At 27.1% G+C, this 26,507-nt stretch overlaps 1 protein-coding gene across 3 annotated transcripts in view; it reads right to left on the reverse strand.

Annotated features, from left to right (window-relative positions):
- Nucleotides 1–26,507, reverse strand: part of LOC148226414 (lachesin-like) — a 166,833-nt gene that overhangs the window by 93,852 nt on the left and 46,474 nt on the right. The window lies entirely within an intron of this gene.

A 26,507-nucleotide genomic window follows, 5' to 3' on the forward strand; every position in this document is an offset into this window, starting at 1 on the left:
TCTCTCATTGAACGGTTAAAATCTATAATTAGAATAAAAAGTTTCCTTATTGAAGATACTATTATATAACGCCAGAAAATGTAATACTTTGTCCTCGGAACTACTGAATTATTAAGCTGAAAAAATAAAGGTCAGGCGCTAGACCGAACAGAAAAATCTTTTCTTGTTTAGGTATTAGTCTACGTTAATAGGATGAAAATTCAATCATATGTTTATTATTATATTTAATCTGTCCGGTGTTGTTAATTACATATATATTATATACATATGTAAGTAAATGTAGCTGACACACAGCACATAAGCTCACCATTTGCGGGGACTTAAAAGCAGCAGCGCTTCCGCATAAAACATTTTCTCTGAAAATTCCTTCTCTGGCAGCGCGTGTAAATTTACAAAGCAAATATGCGACATTTTTCAAGAAATAATTAGTATATTTCATTTTAGCTCCCTTAAGCATTCATACGTTTCAAGCTACCACCGCGTATGGCATGCGACCTGACCTCAAAATTTTAAAGAGTGCTATAACGCGACGATGATACACCGAGTTCATTAAATTCATGGGGTCGTAACAACCATAATACACTAAGTTCTTTAATATGTAGTGTATTGAAAAGTTGTAATATTGTAAAAAAATTGAGTCTTAATAATAAACAAAATCAAGAACTATATTAGGGTTCCGGAATAGCTAAGACTTTACAATAGTAACATTAATGGCTAGGCCACAATGTTTCCACTAGATAAAAAACAAAGCAATACTATCTAATATGGAGCTAAAAAGTCAGGTAACTATATTCGTGGCTTTTTTTAAACAAAAAACCACAGATCATTTATTTATTTTTCAACCACAGATCAACGTATATTGAAGTATCGAAAAGAGGCAAAGGTAGTCTGACGAGTTTAATGAAACTGTAGATTAATTTGCGAAAACCTCCATTCACGTTCACTTGTAAAAATGGGAAAAGAATTCAGAGCATATATTAAACCGAATATTTTTTAGGATGTCTTTTCGATAATGTATTCGCAAAATCTACGAACCATATCTCTTTCGTATATGGTAGTCTCATTGACCTGTTCCTAAATTCTATCTTTCCAAATATCAACTGAACACCAATATCTTCAGGTCAATATTTTTAGTCAAGTACCCGAGCCCAAAAGTGCAAACTTAAGATTTTTTTTTATCTAGCATCCATTTTTAAATTGCCTCTTTCAACGTAGATAAAAATTTTCATATAAAATAGAAGAAACATTTTTAAAAAAAATCGTGGTGTGAACTTTACAGCAGCTGCAGCACATAATATAATAGGGTTCAAAATCAAGGACGTCATTTAGGGGGTTTGCTACTCTTAGAATTTTGCCAGAATAATGCATGTCATTTAATAAGAAACTATGAACTTTAATAAAATCAATATAATAAAAAAAAACGCTGATGGAATCTGTAATTCTCTTGATATAGGACACCTAAATCAAATACCACTTTTGTGCGATGAAACACATTGCTGATTATTTTAATTTATAGTATGACATTTTCAATGCTAAATGATAATTTATTATATATTTTGTAAATAAAGTTAAAAGTTTTTTACATTTCTCAATGGAATCGATTTTAAGGAATACTTTAAAGTCATCTGCCAAAAGTAAGAATTTTGAATTACTAATAATTTTATTAATATCATAAATAAACAGAATTAAGATCAACGAGCCAAGATTAGAACCTTGAAGGATTTCTGATGTGGAAATGTATTCAGATGACTTGTGTTGCCTATGATAGAAACATTGAATATACAAACATATAAACCTATATATTTGATGACAAACTTTGGCAAAAGCTTTTTCAAAATTAGTGTATATGTCATCTACTTGATTTCCAATAACAAGATTTTCCGTCACAAAATACGAAAAACGAAGCAGATCCAATCCCGAAGCAAATTTCAGGATTACAAGTTTACGATCCCGAGATCCCGGGATCTGATTTTTAAAATTCAAATTAAATATATAAACTTAGTAAAAAAGATTTTCATTATATATTATTTGTACGTACAATCATATTCTATGATTTATCCACATTTATAGTTTATTATTTACTGTATTAAATTTATATATATTTTTTATACAAGCTAATTCGAATTTGTGTTGATATCAAAGTCAATTTCGAAAGTTTCGGGATTGATAGATATCGAAAATCGTCCGGAGTTAGATACCCTAGTTGCTACTGATCTTGATACACAAAATTAATGCTATTTTTAATCAAATATCCGTCGATATTGAAGCATACTTATGAATTATGATTTCGAATTCTTTGACCAGTGCTGATAAAATCGACACTGGCCTATAATTCTCTATCATAGATTCGTTTCCCTTTTTATATATGGATATCACTTTCGTAACTTTCTATACATCGAAGAAAATATTTGTTTTCAATGAAAGTCATAGCATAGTATATAATATGTAATTCACGATAAATAAATTGTTACCAATATTATACAGTATAAAATATTAAATTAAAAATACAATATTTTGCAACTAAATTCATTTAAAAAGAAGCACAAATATTAAAGTTTAAACCTTTTTTAAAAAATGTAAATAAAAAATAACCTTTATGTGCATACTTTTAATTTAATATACATGTACAGTATATTACCAGTAGGCTCAATTTCCGCTGATTTTTAACAAGTCCCTTAATGAAATCCAATTATTTTTCTTAATCCCGTCGTTTAAAATAATTGACTACCCCCACAGGACGCTTTAGAGCCACATTTCGTTCGAATATGTGCGAGTTCAGGGGTCGTAAACCTATGCGGCACACTTTACACGTATTTTAGTGATAACCCGCGCTTAACGACACTTCTTAGATTTATTATTTTGAATAACCGCCCCCATTTGCACTCGCGACAAATTCATCTTGTTGCGAAAACAGTGATTCCCGTCAAGAATATATTTCACTTTTATGATCCAGACCGCACTTTATGATCCGTTCGACGTTGGAAATGTGTAACGTTCGATGCCGTTACGGGAAAAGAGAAAGATACATCCGTGTAACGACGCCGGCCGTTATTTCGTTGGCGGGCGTTACATAATTCAAAAATTGTTGGTTGAAAATAGAAACAAATAGTATCGTAGACACACGATCAGGATGAGCGAGAAAGTATAGTTTCGCTTTTTCGTGCTGTTATTACTAAACCAATGGTTTCAAAAGCTCACAGCTCTACAATATATATTTTTTAAATATTATTAATTGATAGACTAAATTAATTAATAAACAAATCTATATTATATTATTTTATAAAAATATACTAGTATTTTTCATTGTCCACATCATAAAATTATTATTTTCTAAGCTTCATAGACTTGATTTAATGTATATCTAACGAAGCAATATTTGAGGAATAAAAAGCTGTAATAAAACTTGTCATTTCACTTTTTATCATAATACTTTTTGTCGTGTATTGTCATGATGAAAAATTACAGCATTCTAGTTAATTAAACTTAAGTGTTTATACATTAGCTTCTGGCTCAATCTCTACAATTATCGACAACAAACTCCGTGGTAATTGTTTCACCGCAAACATCCCACTAAAAGCACAGAATAACCTTTATAAACGTTTAACCCTCGCTTAGGAACTACAACCAGCATTTTATTTAACAAAATGTTCCATCCTCACTTTTAATTTATTTCAAACAAATATGACGCGGTCCATTGTTTTTGTTATTCGAAGAAATTTAGAGCGGCTTTAAAATACTATTTCTTCTCATTTAACCGATCATTGATCGATCTTCCTGCACTACAAACAACACATATGTTTGCCCAAAATGTATTTAAATAGCAATTTCAGCAGATCATCATCATTTTTTTATGTTGGTCTGATCTGAAGTAATCTTTCAAATCTCTCTTGTTCGGTTTCCGTCAGAACAGCGCTATTTTATATTGCGCTGAAAAAACAGCACAGCGTAAAAACAGCGCAATAAAAAACGGCACCACCCCAAAACAGCGAAACGCATATATAAAAAAATAGGAACACAAAAACAGAAACATAAAACATCGTGTTCAATTGCACATTATTTATAATTGAATGATTTTGGCAGTAGCTTATTTTAATTAATAAAAAAATAAATATGTATTTAATTCACATTAATGAAAAAATTATCGATAAATTTAATATAATTACAAAGCCTTCAATAAAAATTATATCGAAGGATAAATGAAAATGTACACTTTCAGAAAAAACTAAGGGGGAACGGTTCTTATTTTATCATTACGGTGTTTTATTGAATTTTTCGTATACATTATTATTGTTTTAATGTACTTCTGTTTTTTATGCGTTGCGTTATTTTGATGCTGCGCTGTTTTGTCGGCGCTATTTTGTTACGGAGCGCTATTATTCGATAAAAATTTTCAAAAAATTTGTTTGTAATAAAAATTAAACTCATCAACCGCCCAAATAAAAAAAGTGTTCCATATTAATGAAAATGTATAATGCTGTATATTGTTTTCCTGTTTTATTATTTTAAATTATTTTTTACATATCACAAATAAAATGTGTATGTTTATATAAAAAATGCATATTTTTCAGAAAAAAATGCATATAATTTTGCTTTTAATATTTATATTATTATGCACACTGAAAGGTTAAATATGGTAACTGAAAAATATGATTTTTAGCGCTTGTATTTTTTAAAATTCTTTTTATGTGTAATTTTTGCTGTGATTTTTTTATGTAGTATTTTTTTGTCTAAGATTCACTATGTGTAATTTTGGCTGTTTAATTTTTTCCTGTGTAATTTTACTATGGAATTACTTTTTTAGCATTCAAATTTCAGCCAAAAATAAACAGCATACATTCACAACATACTAATTTGTAAATTAAGCATTGGTTTCGGACTTTATTATTTTACTTAAAACAATTAAAAATATATAACAAGAAAATATAAATTGCTTAGTTATTTTGTATAATATTTTATAATAACATTATTTAAGTATATTATTACCTTACAATGTTTTACAAATATTGTAACTTCAGTGCTCAAGACTGCACTCAAAAAACAGTGCGTAAAAAGAATGCAGCTCTTCCTAATCATACTATTTTCATATTTTTTTTTATTTGGTAAATTCGATATTTATAATAATATCAATTTTAAAGAATTTTGGTTATGTATCTATAACTACATCTATGATTTTTCCAATCTCTTTTGAAAATTAGAGAATCAAATACCGTCGAAGCTAAAGATACAATAAAGTCAATACTAGAGCTCTTTTTATATAATCAGCCTTATAAATTCACCGCCCCTTTTATGTAAATTACTTTTTTATATTTTAAAAAGCAATTAAGCCAACAAATAAATACCCTCTCTAGATGTACCACATAAAAATTAGCGCCATGTATATAATGACTAGCAGCTTTAAAGTCCAGCAAAATAATATATTATAAAATCGTTAATTTTATAATATATAATATTATGTACACAAATTTTACTTTAGTTGTTATTGAAATATTTATTTATAATTATTTTTTTTATTTAATTGTTCCATCATATCGCATATTATTTTCATTAGAATATAACAACATATGGGTGGAACATATTGTATTGTATTTTCCATAGCATATTACTTACGCACATTTGCTTTAAATTAAATAATTAAATACACACTCTCAAAATCTTCAGAAACGCCAGATGGTAACAAACAACCTTGTTGTTATAGAAAAATAATATGCTATTGTATTTTGCATTTAGCCATTGGCAAAACAAGGTAACAAAATAACAATGCTTGCTCTGCTTACTAAAATATCTTTTTTACAAATAAAACATTGATAATTCGTATCTGTAGCTTTATGGTAACTACTTCCGCTTACTTTTTTACCTAAAATTTGTATCTTTATTAAAATAAAATTTTACTTGTAGAAATAAAATAAAACGTAATTTTAATAAAAAAAAAATATTTTGATTAAATTTGTGTAATTAAAACTTTATAGCTATTACGTATATGATATTACTTACATTTAAAATATTAAAACAACATTAACATCAGTGCTGAAACATAGTCATACATACATATCATGTATCAAAATATATTATATCTTTATATATATTTAGACATATGCAGATTGACCTTTTTATAATATATAATATTATAAATTATATGTATATAAAATGTATATAAAAAATATAGCACGTGTTTCATAAAGAAAATAATTTTTTAAGACCTAAGATAAACGAATCATATAAACTAGCATTACTTTTTTATTTATGTATATACTATATATGTAAAGCATACAAAAGCACTGCTAATTAGATGGCCCACAAATTCAGGATTTTTGTATTGTGTTATAAGTTTTTTTTATGAGTGCCTTAAAATAATGTCTCTCAAGCAAGCAGGCTATGAACCTTCGTTGCTGAACTTAATCTGATATCTGAGTAGTCGGATATTTACCAGATATAAATTATATTCCAGTTCCATCTTTAATCGATTATTTTTGTCAATAGATGGAGAAATATGTACGTTGATCTCCTCTCCTTTCTCTAATAATATTATATATGAGCAAGAACTGTGTCACTTGTAACTAGGAAAACATGAAAGTTCAGTCTGAACACATATCCAAACAGAGCTTTTACAGAATCTATCACAAATGATCTTAAAAAGCCAACATTTAATATCGAAGAGTTAACCTGTCTCTTCAAGGTGACTTAAAAACAGTGCAACATCACAACAATAACAATGTCAAAATTGAAATTTATTTTAGAAATTGTATGTAAAAATTTTAACTGATATAACTTAAAAGTTAAACACAAATTCGTGTAATGAGCATCGAAATATAGAAAAAACTGTAGTAGGTTTATTCCTAAACTACAACTGAATCAATTTTTATTGTCGTTTTTTGGTAATTTTTATTAAGAAAGAATAGTTAAATCTAAATATATATCTACCAAAGTTTACTTTTATAAAAGGCATACTCTTTTTTATATTTTTAAAATAATATCATATATAATTTGTGTAAATTCATGTATTAATTAGTTCTTTCGCTTTTTAATAAAAGAAAAATTTTAATTAAGATGTCTGTGTTTCCTCAAGTATGGGTTTTAATACTTTTGAAAATTGAGATTTTGAATAAGAAAATATTAAGCTAAATATTAACTGTTTATTTTAATATAAAATGAGTATTTTTAATTTTATTTTCAATAATTAAAAATAAACGTTACCGTTTCTTTGAGGCAGAAAGAGTTGCTAAGGTGAAGTAATTACTCTTCCGAGAATCCAAAAGAATCGAACTACGATCGAGCCACTCGACTCTTTTAGCCTTCATAATTAATTCGTTCGACCGTGAAAATTTTCCCTTTTTAATTTGCCTCTTTGCGTTCGACGCTGAAATAAATTAACGTTTTTAAAGGTAAGATATGCATATTGTATATTAGTTAAAACGGATGATTATTGCCGCGGCCCAAGATAATCCCTGGCTTTTGCTAATTAACGAGCTCTCCGCAAACGATTGCGCCATAAGATTTCCACCGTTACGAAAAAAGCCGGTGCCTAATTTTTTAATGTCTGAATTTCCAGATCAATTATTCTAGCCTTCCATCCGTTTGCGTGCGCTGTTACGGCCGTTATTTCTCCGGTTCTTTTTGCTGCGTACATAATGTATAAATTACGCGAATTTTTTCCCTATTCTCACAGTATCAAAAGCTCTCGGTCGGTCGCGGCGAAAAACGATAGTGCTTTCATAGGAAACGGCGACATTAGTCTAAGATGCTTTCAGTTCTTCTTCTGCGCATCGTTTCGGTTATTGTTCACGTCCCCTTTCAGTGCTGACTACGGATATGACACTAACAGATTTACTGTTAAAAACGTCAAGAGCAAGCCGAACAATTTTCGGCACTATCTAATATTTCATTTGGTTCATTAAAACCGATGAACTTTCTCTCAAGCGCCGTTTGTGAATTATTTCGCACGCCAGAGAAAGACGCATAAATCTTTCAATAGGAATAATAATTAATATTAATATACAGCACGCGAAATAAGTCTCTGAAAATAAATATTTATAATTGTTTGAATTTCAACGCAATCATAAATATTTTATTTAATATAATTTGATCAAGTACATAAATTACTTCCTAAATCAAAGTTAATGTATAGAATGTTTTATGCTATATACAAAATCGATTTTTATTCTTATGCTTACTATCATACTTTATCACAGTTATAATCTAGCCCCTAAGTATCTGCTAAGCTTAATACGCTAATACCTGAGAAGTTGAAGCTATGTTGTTTCACTAAATAATCCACTTTTTAAACCGTGTAGAATTTCAGCTGGAGCTCCTCAGGGAAGTTTTCTCGTACCGTTTCTCTTTATAATATATACGAACGATATTCCAAAGTTTAAAAATACGCATTTATCTATGCTTACGGTCTCAAACCGAACGCGAATATTTAAAAAACTTAAATTAATAATAAAGGCATTATTAGTGCTTATTTTGACGTTGCTACAGTATTTATGTCATCTGTATAGACGAAGATTTGAACAGTTTTATTATATATATACTGCTTGTTATGCTATATTTAGCTAAATCCTAAATAGTGAAGTTGGTGTTGACGAATCAATCATCATATATTTATTATTTAGTGTCCTAAACATAAAATTAACACAAATATTTTAATATTAATTAATAAAAAATTATCTTAATTATTTGATAAAAAAAAAAAAATAATTTAGTAAATCTTCAGATTTTTTCTAATAATCAATAATTTTTTATATTCCATTAATTACGAAAAATAATATCAATTGGATAACAGATTTTGGTTTTTATGTGCTCCAACGGTGTAAAGCATGATCTCCCCCTCCTCTTAAATTTGGCCAAAAAATGTAATTTAATTAAATACTATAAATTTTAATGAAATTAAAATATTAAAAAACTACTACTGGCTGACCAACTCCCTCATACCCCCCTATAAAAACTAAAATGACGTTTCAAATTCGGAACCAAAAATTCTTGGGTTATCCCTTAAAAAATTTAAGAAAAAAACAGGATCTATCCCGAAAATATTGTGTGAATACAGTGAAATTATATCGGAATACAATTTCATTGGTAGGTATGTATTTTTACCAGTAAAATTATACTTTATCTGGCAGGTTATAGCAAAATTATATGATTTCGTCTTTTCCATATGTACGTGCGATGTAAAAATAATACCGTGAATGTGTATTTTTCAGTAAAGTTTTTACATTAGTAGATACACATATATTTATACTAATAAATATATAATTTAACTGAAGAGCTAGTGCAATTATATGCCGCTCTAAAATGTCTATGAAACCCTATTTACAGCAGCGAAACGTCCATTTTTTTGTTCAAACCCATGTACAAAATACAAATTAAGCCAAATCTTTCTCAGGGGAATATTAACGGAAGACGAAGTACAGACAAATGTCGCATCTCGCATGTTGCTCCATAGTTCGTCTGCACATCGATATTACAGCTATTCTTACCGATATTACTTTGGACTGCTAATATGAGTGTATTGGTCAAAATGTATTTAAACCGAATTGTGATCAATAGAAAGGCGCAAAAACAATTATCACTTTTCAGAAGTCAAAAATTCACGTCAAAAGCAATAAAATTGCAGTGGGAACGGTCGGTAACAAACGTTCCCACTTCAAGATTTTATGACACATTTAATTTCGGCATCCTCAAACCTTTTTCGATTAACAAAGAAATGGGAGTATTTACTTAAAATACACATATATTCGGGGGACGGTTGTACACAAAAACAGCATTTAAATCGTCAATGATTTATGATCGTTAAAGTATTGTTATCCATCGGTTGATGGATAGCTCTCTCGCAAGAGATGTGAACAGATTTTTTTATAATACTTTCAAATTCATATATTAAAATTATCCCACGCTCACGGGCAAAAGCAAAACAAGAGTGGTACTGAAATATTTTTTTGCCATTTTTACCATCTTTCTTTGGTTTCTTCACAAATTAAATCTTGTCTGTGCACTTTAAATTTTATATATTATGATTAAAATATAATTTCATATATTTTTTGTAATATATATTTATTTTTGCTATCAACATGCAAATAAAATTATTGTAAGCAATTCCTTCTGATTTCTATTAAAGTAAATTTAAAGTTTTCTTTAAATAGTTATACACGTATACATCTTTAATTTTTTAACTTTTAAATATATTATTTAAAAAAATATTTTCAATAGGATTTCATTTTAATCATAAAATCATATTTATAATTTTTTACAATAAAAAAATCGACTGTTTTTGCTCTCTCTAAGCTGTATGATCTCGTTTAGTGTGTGTTTTTCGCTGCGTATTTTTTTCCCTCTCCGCGCATTAATTTTTAGTTCTTAACAAATGCTCTTGTATGATTTTTTTGCTGCATTATTTTATATGCTGTAGCGAATGTAATTCTTGGGGCTACGTAATTAAACGACCTTTTTTATAGAGCTGGCGAGGACCTGGGGTGTTAGACCGTTGTTATATATTGATTGAAAAAAAGAAAAGAAAAGAATGTATATTTAAACTAATAAAAATTAATTTAAAAAACACCCGCTTCACAAGTTGAGCGGTGGTGTGTCAACACTGAGAACCGCCACAATGCTATGTTTTTTCTTTCTGGTAATTTTTTGGCATTGTGTATCGAACCATTCATTATACATATTCTGCCACTGACGTAACAACATATTTACAGTAATTTTAATATGCTTTAGGTTCTATTTGCATTCCATTGTTTTCATGGTTACGAAAGCACTGTGTTGCCACGTCTTCATTTTTTAGTAGTTCAATTTCATAATTTCTATCAAGCGTTAGTTTCTACTTTTTGGAATCAGATATGCTAGCACGCAATTTTGCAATGTTTAAGTAACGATCCGAATCCACATTAGCCCCACGATATAACATGACGTCCATTAGATTGTACATATGTCTTGCGTTAATGAGGACGTGGTCAATTTAGCTTACGTTTCTACCATCGGTGGTTTTCAACGTGCCTTTGTGGATATCTGTATGTGGAAATATGGTACTACTATGCCTTGTGCCTTTTTCAGTACAGACTGCCAATTATTGTTATATAAATAGTTTTTTTTCCTACTTTGGCGTTTATGTCTCCTATGACAATTTTAATAGCGGTTCTTGGACAAGCATCGTAATTCGTCGTAAAAGGTGTCTTTCATGATATCATATTTTTCTTTCGTTGACGCATGTACTTTTATGATACTTATGTGAAAGATCATTCCTCTTAATGGAATACGGCACAGCTTTTTACTAATCTTAAAACACATATAGGCTTTAAATTCCGACAATCTAAGAACACTGTAATTTTCATACCAAAAAATACTGTAAAAATATTTCGTGTTAAAATAACATTTAATTTAAATATTAGCAAAAAATGCACATATATCTTTAGAAGCTGAAGAACACATGTACTTATATTAGCACTTATACAATCGATTTTTATTTCACTTAAATTTTAAAAGTTGTTTTAATTTTTTTTTTCACTAAAATTATAACCACCAACGTTTTATTTTATATATTTATTTTTTATACGTAGTAGCTAACAATAAAATTGTAAAAATCAAAACTTAAGTCTAAACAGTTTTCACTTGAAGTTTGACCCAAAATATGTTTAGAAAAATAGCAGTATGTCACTAATTAACTTGATTTATATTGCTTATATTGACAAGAATCACAAAATTGTTAATAGAATAATATTTTAAGCTTGAATTTATGTTATTATTACATTTTTTTAAATAAATCAGTACTAGATAAAAAAACTCACATACTAAGAATTATTGTAATTAAAAAAATTGTAGTTATTACTTATAATTATGTTAGCAATTAAAAAAATGTAATTATATTTAATCAATCATCTGCATTTATAAACTTTAAATTCATATATATATAATTTTTAAATTTAATAACTAAATATTTAATTACATTAATATTGAATAGTGCAGTAAGTTAATATAGTAAAATAGTTCCCATGAAATTCAAAATGATCCTCTTAAACGAACAGTAAAATCTGGCATAAAATATGTTTCTAATTACGTTGTATGTCTGTGCTTACCCAACATTGCATAAAATTAGATTCGTATTTCATTACGTGTTTGCGTGTTTATGTGTTGTTATATTTATATTGCATTTATATGGCGGCTCTAAAGTGCGAGTCATTGGAATTGTTTAGGTGAACTTTACGTATTCTGCACGAGAAAGTGACTATAAAACTGTGACTTTATGTGGCGTGTGATACTTTTTTCAACAAAGGTATCAAAAGCGGTGAAAGGTTGAGGGTGTGTCGATGTAAAATGCAAAGGTAGTATGTGTGAGGTAAAGAATTTAAATTAAACTTTAAACCTGCGCACAAGATAAAATATCCCATTGACGGCTTTACGAGCCGAAAATATGAAAGGCGAGTGCTTCAATTTGCCACCTGTTCGATATTCACACGTCTTAAATAAGGCTCTAATGCCCTGGTACCCCATTAACTCAACCTTAGAGCGGAAGCATGGTATTTATGGTGTTCCCACCTAGCGGAATTACATATAAAATAATAGTCTCCCGAGGGAGCATATTGCTACAATGTCGGCGGAGGACTAAGCGCAAAAGGGCAAAATGCATGATTTATGTATTATGATATAAAACTCGCTGATTTATGTGTATTTTCATAGCTCCGATGTTAAAATCCGCCAGTGAGACATGCACGAATGCACGGCCCGAGAAAAGCGAAACAAATTTTGAAAAGGCACTCCGTGATATTTCCTATGTGAATAAAAATAAACAGCCCAATTCAATTCAGTTTCTTACGACGTCTTCAACTCATCAGTCTTTGCTTATTTTAGAACATTACATCTCTATTTCAAATGAAAAATTCATATTACGTGCATTCATATCTATGCAATGAAAAAACATGTAAAGTTGAAAAACAATAATGGAAAATCATATCACTAAAAATGTATTAACTTAAATTGTATTTGTTCACGTTTCTGATAATGAAACTTTGAGATATTCATATGGAACTAAGATTATTAAATTAATGAACAATATAAATGTGTAAATAAATTATTGACAATAAGTGTTAAATTACAAAGGCCCTTTATTGTTATATAAATAATAATGGAAATGTATGAGTTTTTTTATATATTGTATATAGATAATGTATAGTGTGTAAAAAAATAGATAAATTTTATTTCTGAGAAACATATCTTTTATACCATTAAATAGAAAATAAATGTGTCTATTTGTCTGTCACAATAACCGCTCCTAAACGGTGAACAGCAGCGACGTAACAATTTCACGTGGCATTTTGGTTTCCATTATTAGGAACATTGAAATTTCAACTTTTAAGTTGAAAGTTGAACTGAACATGAAGACTAAAGATTAAAAATATTGTATATAGTCAAGTATTAAAATAAATTTGTAATACCAAGATGAATATAATTGATTATAATAAATTAAGAACCAAATTGGACAAAATCATTAATTCACAATTGAATAGGTTTGAAGCGATATTATTCTTCATATTTTAAGAGTAATTAATACACTAAGATGAGAATAATAATAAAATTACAAAAATAGATGATTGTAAAAAAGTATATGAAATTTATTAAATTAATATTTATTGCTAAGTTATATAATACCTTTTGTATTATATTTTAAGAAAAGTTAATTAAGAGTACATTATATTTAAAAGTTCTTTGTCATGTGAGTTAATGAAAGCAATTTTTTTTTTATTATTATTTATTTATGTTATAAGTTTTATAATAACATATATGTGACATTTTGTGTTTTTAATTTTATTTGCCAAAATCTTTGGTGAGAGTATATATTTTTAAGTACAGTGCAACTAGTTGGGAATAAGCCATTTGCTAAGATATTTTTCTGGGTGGTTTAGTTTTGGGTTTTATTAGGTGCTTGCCAGCGTTAATTATGTATCCCCAAACTAGACATGTGAAATTGCAGGTCTTAATATAAACTTAGTTATTTATTTTTAATATTCAACTTACTATAAGTGGTATAATTAAGCTAAATTAGTTTTATTTCTTGGTTAATCTATAATATATCATATTTAGGAGCGAGGTCTAGATATTTTTCCAATTTAAATGTTTATCTATATTTTTATATTATTTTTAGAAAATCTGTCGACAGCGAAAGCATTTTATTTCTTTTGACACTATTAGTATGATTTACAGCGTTTAGATATTTATTGTTCAATATTTTTTAATTTTAATTAAAAATAAGTTTGAGGAAAAAGCCGAAAATTGAACCATAAAAATATAAAGTTATAAATATAGCTTACTATTGTACTTATAACGAATCCAATAATACAATCGATTTGCTTACTTAAAGTTTTTACGATAATCGTTATTTCAAAAATACTACATAAATAATTTCTATAGTAAAATTTGTACTTTTAAACAAAATGTTTTGTTAAAATTTTACACAAAAGCATAGTGTCACTAATTTTCTTTTCATTGAGACCACACTCCTTAAAAAGTAGTTAAAACCCTGTAGTATATGTTTTTGAATCACTGTGTAACATTTAATCGCGGACAAACCATTGAGCCTTTGACGAAAATATCAACGAAATATTTTGTTGTGACTGAAGAGTACTAATTATATAAGCATACGAAATTGCTGGTCTTAATATAGATTTAATGATATGTTTTTGCTTTTAGTGGATTTTGCAGTGATTAGCCATTTATTGAACCATTTTTTAATAACTTTTATTATGTTTTGAAGTCTAAGTACTACTCGATGGGTTTTTTTTTGTGCGGCAATATAATTTTCGTAAATATTGTGAATATCAGGGGTCCTAAAATTGAACCTTAGGGGACTCCAGCAGATAAGGGTCAGAAAGTTACCAAATAATTTTAAATTTTAATTCACAATATTCTACCACATAAAAACGAATTTATTAATTTAACTAAAACTACTGGAATTCTATATATTTTTTCTAAATATTTTCAAGTATTCAAGTATTGAATAATTAACATTAAAATATTCAAATATATTCATTAACTAAAGAGGAATTCAAAAATAAAAATTTAGTAATTAATACACATAATTCTATATTATAACAAAAAAAAATTTAAATTAAAATATTTTAACTACAATAAATTAAAAATATTTTAACTACAATAAATTACTTTAGACAAACTTAGGATTAAGTATTACCAGTTTTAATTTAAAAGAGACTATACCAAACATTAAGAAAGTACACAGCTGCACAATATAAATTCATAAATTTGGCAAATACAAAATTGTTTTTTTATAATATGTTGTCGTCTATTATTTATTATCACCATGTTTGTTATAAAAAACATAAAAATATAATGAGGTAGATTTTACCAAAGAAAAAAGGCAAGATTGTGCTATAGATGATGCAATGACGACCCACGTTATTGCAAACACAAAAAAATCGAAAATACACAGTTGTATTTTCAGAGTACGTAAGTTTTTGTAGTTTTAGTTGATTAAAAATTAAAAAATATGTTACTACATATATATACAAATCTTTTACGAGTACTATGAAACCGGTGAATACATTTGGTTTTCGAATATTTGGATTAATGTTTCTAAGCTCATGTTTGTGTAATAAATACATTGTATATCCAAATATTTAATATTTTTTCTAAATCAACTCGCTGTTTGCAGTACTGTATTTGAAATGATATTGATTAAATCGTATACAATATTTATGGAAATAATATATTGCTTGTATTTACAATATTAACGTCGAATTGCAATATAATTGAAAAAAAATATTTTACAGATTAAATTTGAAACTTCCAGTATAAAAATTAGAACAAAATGTTATTAAATATCATAGATTCTCAGTACGAGCTCTCCCACATTTCGAGAACACAAAATAAATTATCTCACGGATCTAAAATCGGAACGAGCTCCCTCTCGGCTTTTATCGCTAAAGAACGTCTAAAAGCTTATCAAATAATTGTTTATATTATTAGACGTTTGCTTTGATCAAGATCGTAACTCTATACAAGACGGTTATTTACAGTAATTCGATATGATTTTATCAGACTTGTGCTTTTGTTATAAACACACAGTGCGTACCTATGTAAGTATAATGTGATCAAAAATATACCATACAATCGTTTTTTTTATATGTACATACATATATAAACAAGAGTATTATATAATTATGAGGCAAAAAAGTTGACAATAAATTTAACTGGATTTCAATCACTGGAGTATTAATTGAAACAGGAAAACAACATTATTAATTCTCGGCTTCAAATCAGAATAATAACAGGCACTGATACACTAAATTCATCACAAACGTAGCTATAATAAATTAAAACTTTTGCTTCACATATAAAGCATGTATACATATGTATAATGTTAGCATGACAAATCAGAAAATCACTTCTTAATCGTTTCGTATTAAACAGTAATAATTAAAATTATAATACGAAATCTAAAGTAATTAATAGTAATTATTATCAATAATTCACATTTTTTATACACATAGATAAAAAAATAATTTACTGAATAATAATATATAATTAGGAACAATCCGATAATATAATATATTTTATCGTACATATGTATGTGATTTTGTTGGAACATACATCATCTTTTTACTCTTTCAGTAATTTTTCCCAAAAGGCTTCGAAAAATAGGAAATAATTTTTTCTACCAACAACAAAAGGCTTCCAAAGATGGTGATATATTTCGATGACAAGGTCGACGGTTATCAAAAGCAGCAACGTAATAAATGACGATATCACACTCGGACAAATCGTGTGTCATAGATGGGTCTCGCTCAAATGTCACAGAATGACTTATGGCATCTCCGCCGGGAAACGGTTGGAAACTTCTGATATAAATAACCCCCCGGTTAAAATCATAATGTGCGGGTCACGGGTCCAGTGACTCTCGATCCCTGCGAAATCCTATTAAAATGATTGATGGCGTAAATATATAGGGAAAAATTGCAATAAAGTACAAGTTTGACGATATAAACTCGAAGATGTCAATGTACAATCGTTAAGATAAACTCTCCGGTGGGCGTATCTGACGTACCCTTAAATCTTCTAAAAAAAACAGATATTTTTTATCTTTGCCCAAGAAGTTTTCTATACTTTAGTTCCATCCATTTATATAGTTTTGGAATTGTGTTAACAATAAGTTTTTATTGAAATTTGAATATTCAAATCTTCTATACATATTTATTCTTGTGAAAATGTTCATTGAATAAATACATGACAATGCACGTATTCTCGTATATCGAATAAAATATCGGTATACCTAAAATGTAATATATTTCTATACAAATGTGTTTAAACCGTCAAAATATATTATAATAACTACGCATGCTTTATTATTCTTTCGGAGCAAATCACAAATTACTTAACTCAAAAAAATATTTATAAAAGATATTTCAATAAAATATGATGTGATTTCAATGAGATACATTTTCGTGATAGGTATCTACACAAAAATATTATTAAATAATCGTTTTAAATAAACATTGTATTTTTTTAGTAATATCATCTAGTTAGTTATTCATTTTTATAACCAAGATATTTTAAACCTAGCATCAAAATCCTTTTAAAGGCTACGGAAAGAGAATAAAAAAATCTACCTCACTTTTTAGTGCCTATAATAAGGGAACTTATGGCACTACGCGACACACCTATAAATGCATTATGTAATATAATAAAAAAAATACTTAGATAAAGAATATTACATAATAAAATTCAAAGTCAACGAGATTTGCTTTTTTTTAAATGATAAAAACTGTTTTATAATATTTATTTTAAAATTTAATTAGTAATATTAGTATATACAAAATATGTTTTTGTAAATAAGTTTATTATCCATACTTTTATAGAAATTATTATGAATGTATTTTACCACAAAAAAAATTAAAGTAGTTTTTGGTTATTCTCTAGCCTTTTAAGCTAGTTATTTTAAGGACCCTGTATAAAATTAATTATTAAAAAAACATTATTTACTATTGTAGATCAATATATTCTCTTAAAATTAATTGATGGTCTGCATTGAACATTTACCGTCTTAACGTGGATGGGACGTCCAGGAAAAGACTCAATTTATTTCCTAATCGGAACTTGTTAAAACAAAATTGAAACGTTTGAGTTTTAAACACATCTTTATCATATCCTAAATATATACTTTTGTTGCAGTAGTTGCATTACCTGCGTTTTATAAATGAATATCAAATATGAATTTAATTCTCGATAATTTTGTATTTAAGGTTTATACCGTAATGAAACTGACAAAAAACATGCCTAAAGTCTATCTTTTATGAGCAATGACAAAACATATGTTTGAATCAAAAGGCAACCATTAAATACCATTTACAAATAAGTATCGTTAAAACGGCAACTACTTTCTCATTGACCTATATTTTGATGCTACTTGCAAAACTGAAACACAAATCAATCACAAAAAACTTTGAACATAACTCTTAGGGTTTAACGAATGCCGTGTTTTATGGTATATTCAATATGTTTGCCTATTTTGGCATATAAACTGTTAATATTACAGAGGAAAGAATCTGAAATATGTTCTGTTGAATGTTAGGATAAAGGTTACGTTCTTTGTCAATACAATCTGTAAAATAACTCCTTGAAAATAACTTTTATTTTCAATATAAATTTATCCAATTAAAATATTTGTATCATTTTAAAGAATATTAAGGTATCTATAACACATATATACATTACTGCTATATCAGTATTCATTAAATACATTGCTAAATTATTGATATTAACCAAAATATTTAAATGCAATCTGTGAATTATTTACTTGTTTTTATTTTGAGTTTTCTCTAGAATTTCTCAAGAAAAGTGATAATTCGAGAATACTTATATCTTGAAAAATCAGTATACATATTTCTCGAAAATTTTAATTAAGCCATTTTTGTTAAAAATTAAATTTATACTAATATCTTTAAATGTTTTGCAACCACTGCGTACAAAAGGAAGGTCCGTTCCAGATACTTAAAAATATGAATGATTTTTTGGAAACTTTTAATAGTAGTCGGTTACAAGATAAAAAAATCTTTTAATTATATTCTGAACGTTTCCTAATGTAGCTGGTTGAAAACATTTATTTATAAATAAAGTTGTAACATAAGCTGTGTAATAATACTATATTGTATTATTGTATTTTATACTATATATTACATATATATTTTATTTCAAAATAATCAAAACAAAAAATCTTGAAATGAAAATGAGAATTTTTATTTCTCGAAAAATAAAATCATTGAAAATCCAGATGCATATTTACAATATTTATTTATTAGAACCTAGTTTATATGATTTAAAAATATATATACTAGGTACTAATATTTTGCTTACTGTTGATTTAATTTTTATTACACATAATAAGACTGGAATTGAAAAATTATAATATTTATAGACATAAAAAATCCTATAATAGTATAAAATACATAACTTATTTTTTTATAAATTTGATCGAAAAAAAACAATTTTCTTCAGTAAATTAAAATCTTAGTATTGTCTTCGATAAATAAAATTTGCATTTTTAATCTAAGCTCTTAATAGGAACTATATTTGCTATTATATTAATAGGAACCAATTCTACAAATGATCTCCGATGATTTATTAATTGAAAAATACGAAAGGTCAGTTAATACATTTTTTTAATATTTACGTAACAATTAATTAAATTTCAATGGAATTTAAAATGAAGTGATAAAATATGCGTTTTCCGCCAGCCCGTTAATTATTTTTATCATCGCTTTGTATTGATAAATTTAATTTAATTTAATTTAAGTAGTTAAAAAAAGTGTAAATAATTATTTTGTATCTGTAGGTAATTAAATAATAAATTTGCTTAAATTCATAATTAAATAAATAATCAACAGAGCAAACGCCTCAAGATTTAAAAAAAAAATAAGTTGTAAATATATATTATAATAATTAAAAATTTAATTTAATCAATGTACAATTAAATATATATTTAAATATAATAATAATTATAAGTTAAACTAATTAAAAATATATATCTATAGATATATAAAACCTTCTCAAATAGCTTATAATATGTATTACAAAATTACCATTTGTATTGTTCATAATTATAATAATTATGAATTATGTATTCCTATATATTGAGATTTAAGAAAATATATAATATAATAATGATAACTAAATTTGTATTTGAGTAAAAAAACTATTTATTAAAAATTAACATTATTTTTTTATAATCTTCGCAATTTTTAATCTTAATAGCAATTTATAATTTAGTCTTTGAATACTTAGTACTTGAATGCACATGCAAGATTGTGATTTACCATTTATAAATACAAGTTTGAATTGTAAAATCGTAATCTTTAAAAGTAGTTTTGGCTTTACTAATTTTTTTAATAGAATTTGCTCACAAGATTTACAGCACTGTGTAGGAATGCATAATTCTGTTAATTTTTTTAGCTGTCGAATTCTTAAGAACAGATAAAGTGCCCTTGTAAAAAGGGTTAATATATATTCTGTGCATCGTCGGCTCTTTTGAACCTGGGAATGCGACGAGTTAAAAAAATATATTTCCTATATAATAATGAAATAAAAAAATATTATATATTACTTAACAACCAATCTATTTATCGTTCTTATAAATATGAATTATTTAATCCTACATATTTAGATTTAACAAGATATTCTATAATGATAATAACTAATTGTTATTAAATTAAAAAAAAAACACGTTTTCTAAATCATCATGAATTTTCTAAAGATACTAGAAAATTAATATTATTTATTTTAATTTTTTATCCTAATAATTACTAACAGTATTGTCTTTTAATACTTTATACTTGAATGCGCATTCGAGATTTATATAACTATTCAAAAATATCTATAAATATGAGTTTAAAATGTAATATAATATTCCTTATAATGAATGGATAATTTACATAAAATATGAATATATTTTTGTAAAAAATATTTAATGAAGTAATTACCCTTGTTGAACTATAAAATTTACCCAAACGAGAGAAGTTTGAAAGACGGTACAATTTGGCATTATGTTTAAAAAATTGGAACTACCTAAAACTTTTAAGTAAAATAATCGATATAATCTACCAGTAAATTTATATGATCTGCTTTTATATATATAATGTTTTATTATGTAGTTTTTTCGTATACCAATTATACACATATATGGTGCTTTGTAACTTATGGTTATTATTATTTTATTACTATAATTATCAAACTTATTTTATTTAATTACCTATAACCAATGCGTTCTATTATCAGGAGAAATGTGGTTTCATATTATTGTTTATTACCAAACAATTCAATAAACAATAAAAATATAAAACAAGTTAAGTTAAATAGTTTACAAAATTATGAATTCAGAAAAACAATTAAAAAAAATTAAGGCCATGATGACCTTTATTTTATAGGTTCATTTTAAATTTTACTGAAATTGGATTATGAGTTACGGAAATATTAAAAATATAAATTTCATATGTATTTGACGAATAAAATGACATACTAAGAAAAATACGTTAACTAACGTTTCATGATTTTTAATAAATATATCATCGGCAAGCAGTTGAAGAATCGGGAAATTTTCCATTAGACGAATTTACCAGTCGATGAATTGCAGTCGGTAAACTTTCCGAGTTGTGTAGTTAATTTATCATGAAAAATTATATAAAATTACTTGTAAATGAATTGCTAAAAAAACAAATAAGGTATTTTATGTTTAACTGTTTCTAAATGTTTTTAAATGAAACAATATCAGTATTTTCTGTCTTTAAAATGTATTATAAGCATAAATATATTCTTTATGTTTAAGATATGATATTTTATATGTATGTATAAAATATGAATTCAAGTGTGTATCTATATTTTTTATGTTTTTTGTATGTCCATTTCACAGATACATTTTCATAAATTTGCCTATTGCGAAGTTCGCCTATCTTGTATTTCGGCTGTTATTTGTTTGTTACAGCGCAAATTTATTTATCTTTGTATTCCTATCACTCCTTGAAATCGAACCATAGGAGACAATCTCTCAACCCTAAAAAATACTCTACATTCTATTTTAACGGTCCATTGGGCCATCGTGCCATGAATGACATATACGACGGACGACAAAATAGCCACAAAGCCTCCTTTCCTATAATTCCTTTCGCGACATCCACGAACCAAACGTGTTATATAATAATTTGGATCTTACATAACAAACAACAATGCACGAAAAAACTTCCGGAACATATTACATGCGTGTTCTCAGCTTTGCAACTTTAATGGAAAAAGTTTGTTTTGCGTTTTAATATACGCGGCGGCGCGTAAGTAAACACTCTTTTTATTATATGAGATATATTAAGAAATTACGCCTTAGAGAGTTTTGTATTCGCGTTATGTGAATATCAGCTACTACCTATCTAAAGAATAATTTTTCTTCTCACCAAACTTTTTTTCTGTCTCGCTCGCTCTAGACTTGACAACCCAATATTCCCTCGGAGGCTGTTCGCCTTTCTTCGTAAAACTTCGTAAGACTAATATATATTAGCGATCCGTAATGAATTGTTCAAATCGTTAATTTTATTATATTAAATCACACAACGATGTTGAAATATATTACTTTCGTTTGAGTATCGCGAAATTTTAATATAAAATTCACATCAAATTAAAGTTGTCATTATTTAAGATGTTCATTAATATAAAGCTTCTTGATAATGACCTTCGAAATCGCCTGAAGCTTTTGACAATGAAATGAACGATTTAATCTCTCGTCTCTACAATATAAATTTTGTAACGTTTAATAGTGGAGTCGAATATAGCAATAGGTGCAAATCCAGTGAAATATTTATTCAATGGCTATAATCCAGTTAAATTGAGAAGCAGAGATGAATTTCTCATTAGGCGTTTTAGGCCCAAGGCAGCTATAAAAGTTAATTCCTCTCTTAACTCTCAATATTCAATGGAAAATGTAGTTTTTAATTGTCTTTCACTTTCTTCATCCTATATAATAAATTAAAGGGGACTAAATACTCTTTGAAATTTGGTAAATTCTTATATCTCATAACCATTATATAAATTATTATAAATATATTATCAAAAATAATATGCTTTTTTAAATTTCTATAAAAACTCAAACTACCATTAATATTAAAAATATTCAGCCAATAATTTTATTTTCAATATTATGAAGAGTAACTTTAAATTATTATTAATTCTATATTGATTCTATGTAACAATACGATTAAAAACCATTTTTTCCGTCGAAAAATATTAATTTAAAATAAAAATTATAAGAGCATTTTTAAAAACAGAATATGATACATACATCCTTTAATAAAAAAAATATATTTTCTGTAAAATCAGTAACTATAATATAATTAAAGTCAGTTTGTAGTAAAGCTTATTGTATTTGTAAGTCGCTTTCCAAGTTGTTAAGACACTCTAAAAACATGATAACTTATCCTAAGATTTGTTACTTCATACACAATAGTTACTTTCATTGCTAACAAACTACATAAAGTTTATTATTTTACTGCATTTTATAAATAATAAATGTCTTGTAAATTCGAAAGATAAATCAATAATCCTGATAGTAAATGCTTTCTATATTGAATACGCTTTGCCCTAGTTTGGTTCTTAAGCATAGTAAATTGTGTAGTAATCAAATTATTTTGAGATACATTATTAAGTGATTTATTAATAAGACATGTACGGGCTTTGTCTTCGAGCACAAATCAATTTGAAACACTATCGGACGAATTGTGTTACATCTCGAAGATTTAAACGTCAAAAGCAAATTTAATGTGCGTTCGCGGAAGTTAATGGGAACTTTCATTGACTCAAAACGAAAAATTAAACAAAAATATTTAATTTCTATTTTGATTTGCTTTGCGAATGTTCGTGGACGCTGTTAAAAGAAAAACGAAGGCGCGAAAAAGAAAACTCAAGCAACCTTTAGCGCGAATTATCCCACCGAAATTTATTCAACTCATTGTACGCCGCCGGTTTATCCTGAATTGTGAGAGCTTAGCCCATATTTTATTATGAAAATATTTCCCATTATATATTTTTACGTATTTTTCATTCCTTCTGCGCTCTCTCTTTCGAAAGACAAACGCGGAAATAATTTCTCGCGAATAGACTTTTCATCATCCGCGATTCTTACCCAGTTCTTCTGATTTATGACCGGCGGTTCGCCTTTTTTTTAAAGTACCACAAATAAACCGGGCGTATCTTTAAAACGGACACGTAAATTGTTAAAAAGATTTATATTCAGGAAAAAAATATATACTGCCCTTTCTCTTCATTTCATTGCAATTTAAACATCATTAACACAGTGGTTCGCGATAATTATGATACATACATCAATTAATTTGCAACTAAGCGGATACATAAAAGAAAGTATAAATCATGTTATTCATTAGAAAATATAAATTATTTAATATACATGAGCTTATTATTTTTTAGCGCGTGTAACGTTATACTTAGAGGATCTTTACGCTGAGAGTGAAACAGCAAACAAGTCTCATTAGACACCGCATTTTTTGGATTAAATCAATGGAAGGAAAAGCTCAAGGTCGTAAGAGATAATGGAATCATCTTTCTTTGGCCGCGACTCATGGGCCGTAAGAGCTAAATGAAAAGGAAAAACACATTTTCATATAGCCATACATTTCTTGTAACGTTAAAAATATGTTATACATGCGATATTTTATAAATCATTAAAATGTTGTTTACGATTACTATATCATATACATATACATATATGTATACTATTTTTATTTTATAATTTTGCTGGTATTCCTCAATTCTCGTAATCGTAATGTCATAGTAGATCGTTCATATTATAATTAAAAATATTACATTTCAATACACTACATAGCTTAATAATATTTCCAAAATCAAAAATATTTAAGTTCTCATAAAAAAATATTTGAAGAACATGTGTATTATGAATTGAACATCAAGAATCTCAAGCGTTGAATTAAGAAAGAAAGAATTTTCAAAATTGTTTCTTTGAAAGTAAAAATCGTTAATAATCGTACAAAGTATACATGTCACGTTTAAAAGTAGCCTAACGAACGTAATTAATAGTGAAATGTAAATGGTTAAATAAGACATATATTTATTTTGAAATATTTTGTAAAAATAGATTTTAGTAAACATGAACCATACAACTAAAGGTAGGTTTCAAATTTACTGAGCGTTTAATTGTTATATGAGTCCATAGTGTGTATTAACCGTCTCTCTATCCTATTATATATAGTATATATTTAGATAATTTGTATTTCAGTTAACAATCAACAATTTTGTCTAAAAATTAAAAAAAATTCTATATAAAGAGGTATTTCAAATAAATTTACTTCATGTAAAACAATATAGAAAGCAATTTTTATTTTATTAATTTTTTATTACAAATCTGACTATCATGACTTGACAGGTTTTATAAAACATGAAAATAAACATTAAAAATAGATTAAAGGTGCACAACTTAATTATATGAGCACAAGAGAAGCTTAATCGAGCGTTGACGTCCTAGCCATTCGGACAAGAATAAGGAACGCAATCGTGACTCTCTAGGGCACTCTAACTATCGCAGCTGAAAGTCACCGAGCATTAACGGGCTATCGACAACACTCCTTAGCAACTTTAAAAAGTCATCGATGGGAGTATTTCTGCTTACAACACCTCCTCTTAAACTGTAGATAATTCCACCGGGTAAAAATATAATTTTATCCATTTTAATTATATTTAATCCTATTTTAAATATGATTCTAGTAATGTAAACAATTAAAAACACACCGTTAAAATTGTACAATCTTAGTGCAATAATTTAAAATATTCTTATACATATATGACAATCTCTATAAAAAAATATTTATACCTAATGTAAAACCTAGCATGATTTGAATTAATTATAACAATATTTTTCCGTGAGATTATGTAAATCTAAGTAAACCTAATCTGTGATGATCGATCAAAATTTTAATTATATAATAATCACTAAGTCTGATCTCATGGCACGATAGAAATCTATAAACACAAAGGTTCACGTGCGATTCGAACCCGAGTCTTTCCGATATTAATCACTGACTCTACCGCTAGTCGTGCTGGTTAGGTTAAAATAATTTATTTTATAATCTCAATCAGTTCGATATTTGTTGGTTTAAGAATCAAAATGAGGATAAAAATGGTAAAAATAAATATAAAACAAAGTTTGCGATGTAAGGTTATTTTTAACAATAAACTACTTCTTTCTCTACAATTTTAGCATATTATACATTCTTTCAGTTACAGTAAGATTTACATTTATGGATAAAGCTAATGTTTGTTCATTTAATTAAAAATATTACAAATAATTTTAAAAGTTGTATACATTTTAGATAAATGCAACCATTAAAATATACATACATATATAAAACTCTTAATTTATAAATAAAATTTTTAGTTATTATTACAAAAAGTGACACGATAAAAAAAGTTTATCGAAAACATGTTTTAATCCTTTGATGTGATTC

This window comes from Plectrocnemia conspersa, unplaced genomic scaffold, assembly GCF_051122295.1.
Source record: "Plectrocnemia conspersa isolate PC_06_02 unplaced genomic scaffold, ASM5112229v1 ptg000014l, whole genome shotgun sequence".
Lineage (NCBI taxonomy): Eukaryota > Metazoa > Arthropoda > Insecta > Trichoptera > Polycentropodidae > Plectrocnemia > Plectrocnemia conspersa.